This window comes from Pyxicephalus adspersus, chromosome 3 (assembly GCF_032062135.1).
Source record: "Pyxicephalus adspersus chromosome 3, UCB_Pads_2.0, whole genome shotgun sequence".
NCBI lineage: Eukaryota > Metazoa > Chordata > Amphibia > Anura > Pyxicephalidae > Pyxicephalus > Pyxicephalus adspersus.
This window is the reverse complement of record NC_092860.1, coordinates 125,598,686-125,607,266: the sequence shown is the minus strand read 5'-3', so window position 1 is coordinate 125,607,266 and position 8,581 is coordinate 125,598,686.

Here is an 8,581-nt window from a genome sequence, read left to right as displayed (position 1 = left end):
GATCAACAAGTAATACAACTAGCATTTAGGAAGGAGAAATCAGAACAGCCTCCATCATCTCTCAGTCCAGGTTTGATTTAAAGTGCAACTCCAGGCAAAAAAAACGCTTCTCACTGTATGAAAATTTTGGAAGCTGTTTGGGTAATGTATTTCTATATTTTATAATATTTAATACTCATACATAAATATACACAAATCTTTTTTGGAACTTAACTTTACAAGTGGTCTCTCTTCTTTGTATACATAAATATCATTCATTATGGATTAAATTTGCTTTGTGTTGTCCTGGAAAAATTAATGGGCCCACAGGTATTAAGGGATTTTTAAAGAGAAAGCATGGAGCCAGTCAAACCCAATTGATTTTTAAAATATAAGATAAAAGATTATACTCCTTACCTTGTTTGTTGATGGTTGAGGTATTTGGCAGGTATCTTCTTGTTGTATTGAATAGGGTATTTCCTGATTCATTAACTCTGAGGAAGTTAAGAAGAACTTTTTCAGGTTTATATTATCAGTGTGAAGCTGGCTTCTTTAGATCTGTGGACACATGATGAAATTGAACAGTCTTTAGAACTGAAGGGTTAAAATAACTAATCTAGCTTGAGCCATATATGTTTTTGTAAGGGAGTTGTATTTTCTTTCCTGTCTATGCAGTTTAAATGTAAACAAATGTTGGAAATTGTACATTCTTTGAGATACGATGTATGTCCTGTTTTTCTTACAATGTGTCAAATAACATTATATATGGCTAAAACTTAAATAGCTGTATGTAACTAAAGACCACTCCTTGTCTGTATAAAAGGACCACCTCGTTAAGTAAACATTAGAGTATATTCCTAAAACCATACTGTGTGCGTGTGTGTTTTTGGGATATCTCTCCAGACGTCTGTCTCTCTGGTGCAGGAGAAGTCACGGTGCATTCGTGGAACTAGAACTAGAAGCAGATCCTTTCAAGAACCTTGATCCCTGAGCACCAGCATAATGGATGGGGAAGTAATAATGGAAGAGACATCTTCTATGTAAATCATTGTTGTGGTTGCTGGGTGGTGTGGTTATTTTTTACTCTGTAGTCCTGAAGATTACAGGGGGAGTGTTTATGACAACCAGAAGGGAAATAAAGCAGTAGCATTAGGGTGGATGTCATGCAGGTGGAGGTACAGACAGTAGAGGAATCCCTGTGTGGAACTGGAGACAATATGTCATACACTACTAAAGTTGGGGTAAAAAATTCTGCTTTAACCATAGCCTTAATGTATTACAAAAAGTTGTCCTAAACCATCCAGCAGAATACACACAGCCCCTGCAGCTTCTGCACCAAAAAACTCCAGTCTTATGCGAAAGTGACACAGGCCCAAGTGAAACTAGCCTACCTAGAACATATCTGTTTTTAAAGTATGAATCTGAGACAATAAGGCTTTTGTACCAATAAGGCACAGAACAAAGATAGTAGCACGTAAAAGTTTTGGTCCACTGACCCATAGCCTGTAAGCTACCATCTGAATAACACACAAGCATTTAAACCAGTGTTTCTTAACCTTTTTAACATAGGGGAACCCCTAAATATTAACTTTCATGTCTCCAGGGAACCCGTTCTTTATTTCTTTATCCGTAGCTCACAGTACATTAGTGTGGTGGACAGTAGGAAAAAATGCCTTCTATAATATTGGCCATTGGGAAGAATGTCACCCTTGCAGTTGTCCAGTAGCTTATTGGTGTCACTTGACTGACCTGGGAGGTACAAATTGCTTATTGCTCAAGGAACCCCTAGCAACCACTGGATCTTTCAACAGAAATAAAATGTTGGAATGTTATAGATATATTGGTTGTCTAAGCTCTTTCAGATAAATAAAGATATCAGTTTGGAAAGAACTATTAGGAATGCTCTAAATCAGTGGTCGCCAACCTTTTCAGTCCCACGGACCACTAAAATAGTGACGTCACCGTGACATAACCCCGCCCGCTCTTTTATCACAGATCTGAGCCTGCGATGAGAGAGTGGGCGGGTTATGTCCAGGGATACAGCCCGCCCACTTCCCTGAGCCCAGAATTCGTATGGGGGAGGTGGTCTGCGGCTGTGGCCAGTGAGCCCCCCAGCGGGGTCCTTCTCCTGACCCAGCTCAGGGGTGCACCGGCCAGAGCCTTGGACCACCAAACTTTTCTTGCGAACCACCGGTTGGCGACCGCTGCTCTAAATCATATCAGGCACATCTTCCTAACATACAGCAATTTGATCTTCAGTTGTATCATAGTTTCTGTTTGATATTTTAGCGATGGCATAGATAAAGTCTCATACACACTGACAACTAATTTCCTGAACTCTGCAGGTCATTGGTGTTTGTCAGCATGTGGGGAATATTTAATTCTTCTCTGAGCTGCTGATTATTCGCTCTCAGTGTGAGGATCTGATCAACAGTTAGAGCTTTTGCCTTCCTTGATAACGTTATTTTATGAAAACATTTGACTTGACTCGAATGGCCAAATAGTATAAAAATCAGGAACATTCATTTGAGCTGCTCATTGTATTGCGCAGAATAATAACCTAAAAATAAGCACTGTTGTCCCTTTATACCGGGTCCCTATTCTCAGCCATTTTATTCAAATATGTATAGTAATTTATCTTATATTTTAATAACACATCTGTATCCTACTACATTTCCCAAAGCACATATTTTGTGTTCCCTCCTATGTAAATAAATCATTTAAAACTGGCAAATCTACATATTTAAAATTCTGTGTGTGTGTTCCACCATCACTCGAAAACGCATAGAGACATTTCAACCAAACTTGCCATACGTATCACTGAGACTCATGTGAGTGCACCAGTCATCTTTGTACAGTGCTGTGCTATGTCAGAGCTATATTTGATGTATGTATGTATGTATGTGTGTATGTCATCACTAGGAAACGCATTAAGACATTTAAACCAAAATTGCTAAACATATGATTAATGTGAGTGCACCGCTGATCTTTGTGCAGCATTTTGGTATATGTCAGAGGTATATTTGCATGTATGTATGTATGTATGTATGTGTGTATGTATGTATTGCTCAGTGATAGTGTGCCTTTTGCTTTTATTTTTACATACTTTTCTTTGGACTTTCTTACAAATTTCAGGCCTGCCATAATGCCTTTGAGAAAACGTAAGGCAATTGGCCTAGTGCAATCAAAGGCAAAAAAAATGAAACACCATCCTAGACATAAAAATCATTATAGCTTTATTTGATTCCTTTTCCTGTATATAAGATTGCAATAAATAAATATACGGGCAACACCAGGTTTTCTGCTACCGGTAGTAAATAAATAAAAATAAAAGTAACAACTACTATTGGCTAACCCAATAAATTTTACTGCAAGACTGAAAGAGAAGTGTTTTGTCAAACTCTGGCACTGGTATGCATTCAATTAGCTAATTGAATTGCTTATATTACAAAATCTGTAACAGATACAGACATCAATGCTCTAGTGCAAATTATGGCTTGGAATGACCCCATTTCCTCTGAAACTAAGTATTGCTAACACAAAGGTGCAATCCAACTAATACCTATACTAGCTTGGCTTAGACTCTGTTTAGACCTGCAGTTTCTGCAAGTGTTTGAACGTTTTTTACTCACGTCTGCCGCCTTTGTATACTTGAATGGGAAATGTCTTAAAAAGTGGTTTTAAAAGGCTTGTACAGAAATTTGAATGCCTAGCTTAAGGCTAAACAAAAAAAAAAGTGTGATTTGAAAGCAGACCCTTTAAAGGGCTTGGGAAAAGGTGTGTGCCTGTTCCCTCTTCTATCCTGAGGAATTTGGTTTTCCCAAAAAGGAAGGCAACAAAAAGCATGTAAGCCCACTCTCTTGCTTTTAGAAAAAATAGATCTGCCTGGCCCTAATAGCGGCAGGGGCAATCTTTAGGGGAGAAAGCTTCTTCCCAACAATGTGGCTTATATGAAATCTGATCCCCATGTTAAAAAGGGAGTCCCCAGATGTCTGCCCCCACACCCTGGGGAATGAGTACATGGGTACATAGTTTCCCATCCTCATAGAATCCCCATTACTTGAAAGGGTTAAAGATGCTTAAAAAATAATTAGACAACACTGTGTATAAAAAAAACAACATTTTTGTTTTAACTAGTACTTGTGTAAATGTCCTATAGTGAACAATGCAGTGATGTGGAATGTCTTGCAAAGCTCCAAACATCCTCAATGGATCAGACACAACTGTATCAGAGACAGAGACATTGGCTGTAGCCTTCTGTGACCTAGATTACAGGAGATTACAGATCCTTCTGTCACAAAGGACAGCAGCAGAGTCGTGTCTCCCATTGAGGAAGTTTGGATCATCGCGGGACATTCCATGGCTGCATCATTTACCGCAGGACATATATAAACTGATGAGACTTGCAGGACCCCCGCAAAACTTAGTGTGGTCTGATAATTTCCAGGGATTTTTTTTAACCCTTTCAGTGAATTTCCCAGGGTCTGGGGGTGAAAAGCTAGATTTTATTAAAGGGGCTTCCAAATTCCAAATAAGCCCCCAACCCACAGACCCCCACAACACCAGCCACGTTCAGGTGAAGAAGCATTCTTCACCCTTGGGCAGGCAGGCCTAGTTTTTACAAAAGGGAGCTTTTTTCTCCTTTTTCTGGGAAAAGCAGATTCCAGAGGACCTTTTTATGAATAGAATGGGAGGCACACACACTTGCTGCCCTATTTCTTTTCAAGAAAGGTCCTGAACCTAATGAAGACAACCTATTGTTGTTTCTTTTTCCTAAGCCAAAAAAATAAAACATTTGCATTTGTACTAGCTCTTCAATGCACAATCCTTATGTGAATTTGCTGTACTACCACAACCCTATTAGATTTAGATCCGGTGACTGTGGGGGTTATTTGTGTTCAGTGAGCTCATTCATAAAATAAATAATTTTTACTAACTCTGCAACCTACTGTGTTGACAGGTAAGAAATAGAAGGTAAATATTCCTAACAAACCCCCAGAGGAAAAGCAAAATAACATTCTGAACTCATATTCAAAAACTAAAAAGAAAGTTTTTACTTTAGATTGACTTTAAAGTAGTCTTGTAAATGTAGGACAAGGGTAAAAACACATTTTCAGCACCATGGAGAGCTCCAGATTATTGCTCAGATCTATGCCAGTAACATTCTACTTTTTCACAGACCATTCAGATTTAAACATAACTGAAATAAATGTCACTTTATAGTCCACTGTCTCACATTTCAGGTGTACAGGCTGACATACCCAATAGCCCATACCTGTTTTTGCCTTTTTTATACCAATCCAAATCTGTATGACCACGGTAGGGACCCTGACTGTGCACTGCTTATGGGTCAGAACAAGTTTTACAGGAGTGATGTGTTCATTCATGGTAAGAAAGAGATGTTTAAAAAAAAATAGATCAATATCTACCACATACATTCATACCAGCGTGGACGCCAGGTGCCACCATCCTTGTCAGTCTTCCTTCTTCTGCCTACATCACCTCGGGGAATATGTACAGTATTTAAAATCATGCATTGATGTCATATGAACAAAAGAAAAAAATCATGGAACCCTGGTGCTGGGACTAAAGTTTTCAGTAATACATACTCAAACATACACCAGCATAATGTATAGGGGGTTAATATGTTTTAGTTTGGTGTGAACATTCAACACACTGGTGAAATTATATTTTTTTATTCTTGGTTATTAAAAAAAGGGTGTGTAAATTCCATGGGTGCACCTTCAAGGTACAGGAAGCATAAAAGCAACAATATTTGGATGTTTAACATGCAACATAAACATACATGACACTATGCACATCACTCAATGTTTTTAGTAATCCAGCCTCACTGATTTTGTTATGTAAAGAGTATAGTCCTTCTTAAAATTTTCTTTATATTTGTGAATTTATTGTTTTATCTGTAGTAGTCAGAAAAACAAGTAAACAGTAAGCATTTAATGGGCAGTCTGCATTAGCCAACTCCAAAGCTGGGTCCATTCATGTTTTTTTATATAAAATAATATATATACTGATGTGCAAATGTGTCAAATCATGTTGTTTTTTTTTTTTTAATTAAAGTTAGGTTAGCTTTAAAGCGGAAAATAAAAGAATGACCATACAGTCCGTTTCTTGCTTCATACCAGCGTGGACGCCAGGCGCCACCATCCTTGTCAGTCTTCCTTCTTCTGCCTACATCACCCAATCTCGCACTGCGCAGGCACGAAATCAAGCAACGTATACCGCTGTATTTTAAAAAAAATAAAGTGCCAATCTCACCGTGCATGCATTAGATCGGCATGTGCAGAAGGAGCAGCCCTGGCCTCCTGGGATTCATGACATGCGTATCCCAGGAGACTCTGCGCTGCCATTTAGTCTTTACCGCCGCATCAGTTAAGACTGAAGGGGATGAGCTTTGCCTTTTTTGAAAAAAGGCAGCACAGTTGCTCAGTGGTTAGCACTCTGACCTTTGCAGATCTAGGTCCCAGGTTCAAATCCTGGCCGGAACATTATCTGCATGGAGTTTGCAGGTTCTGCCTGTGTTCGCATGGATTTCCTCCGGGTACTCCGGATTCCTCTGACATTCCAAAAACATGCAGGTAGGTTAATTGGCTTCCTCCCAATATTGACTTAAACCGTGATAAAGACATATGACTATGGTAGGGAAATTAGCTATGGACAGAGCAGCGTAATATGTTGGCCCTATACAAGTAATGTTTAGTAATAATAATAATGAAAAAAAAAACACATTTTTCCTTTATTTACAAGGGTGTTATCTACCCTTCTATATGTAGTAAAATTTGTGGTGATGGGTCTTCTTTAATTTAAATCCTGTAAGATGATTATACTAGTTCTGTACTGATTGATGATAAATATGTTGTTAAATGTTAACATCATGGTTGTTAGATTTCCTTTTATCCCTCTTTGGAGAATACTGTACCTTGTTAAAACTTGTTCTGAGTGGAATTCCTGCTGTGTAATGATTAATAAAGAAACAAACCGCACTTCTTGGCAGACTCAGAAAAAGTCTTTGAAAGGATGATCACATATAGATTGAACATATGTGGAAATAATGCACATTAATGTTTCAAAATACAGTGGCCTAGATGAACCTTAAAATAAATGGTTTTATCAGGGTTTTCAGAACCCTTGTATATTATTTATATTATAAAAAAGGATATGTGATTGGGGGAAATTTTAATAAGTGGCTTTTGGATCTTTCTGCTTTGACAATATACAATATTGAAGGATTATTATATGTGATGCTGATTTTGATACATATAGGCATACAAGAACATTAAGGGCCCATTCACATTATCCACATTGTGGTATTGAACACAGTAATATGTGGTAAATGCATGCGTTATGTAATGTTTTCAACAGTGGGGTGTATTTATGGGCTACATTTTGTACAACAGGATTACTTTCAAATAATGTTATATTACAAAATGTATTAAAGATAGTGGGAATGATTTATTGGTGAATATGTACAGTATTTAAAATCATGCATTGATGTCATATGAACAAAAGAAAAAAATCATGGAACCCTGGTGCTGGGACTAAAGTTTTCAGTAATACATACTCCAACATACACCAGCATAATGTATAGGGGCTTAATATGTTTTAGTTTGGTGTGAACATTGAACACACTGGTGAAATTATATTTTTTAATTCTTGGTTATTAAAAAAAGGGTGTGTAAATTCCATGGGTGCACCTTCAAGGTACAGGAAGCATAAAAGCAACAATATTTGGATGTTTAACATGCAACATAAACATACATGACACTATGCACATCACTCAACGTTTTTAATAATTCAGCCTCACTGATTTTGTTATGTAAAGAGCATAGTCCTTCTTAAAATTTTCTTTATATTTGTGAATTTATTGTTTTGTCTGTATTAGTCAGAAAAACAAGTAAACAGTAAGCATTTAATGGGCAGGCTGCATTAGCCAACTCCAAAGCTGGGTCCATTGATGTTTTTTTATATAATAACCTAAAACAAAAAAGGCAATAAAATAAATAAAAAAACATGTTACTGTATGTTACTAAACGGGTATCTTTTAGAACAGCATATTTAGAAAGTGATAATAGAAATCATCAATTGAGAAATAGAAATCAATTCAGAAAAAGTATAAAAACAGAACTCCCCAATTCATTTCATATACTACTTATGGTGTTCACCCTACTGATATTTATGCAGTACACGCCTAAGGTTACAAAAATCATCTACAACAAAAGCGTTTACAGCCCTAGGTCCCAGGTTTATATATTACAAGGGTATACGCCATGACGCATGAAATTTGTGTACTCACAATTTCAAAAGATGGTACTAAAATATGTGTTTAGTTATACAGTGGTGTATATTGTTTTATGGGCTCTTTAAAGGTTGATTAATATAGTGCTGCTCTAAAAATTGGGAAGGTAAGCACATTATTTTATCAGTTTATGTTTATTCTGCAATACAGAGTACTACAATTTCACTACCACTGCTACTACTATAAGAACTACTTGTAAAATTCCAATTGCTACTTTTCATACCGAGGACCACTTTACTTTGTATCCACTAATTTTACTTTTAACTATGATGATTTAAAAAAAAA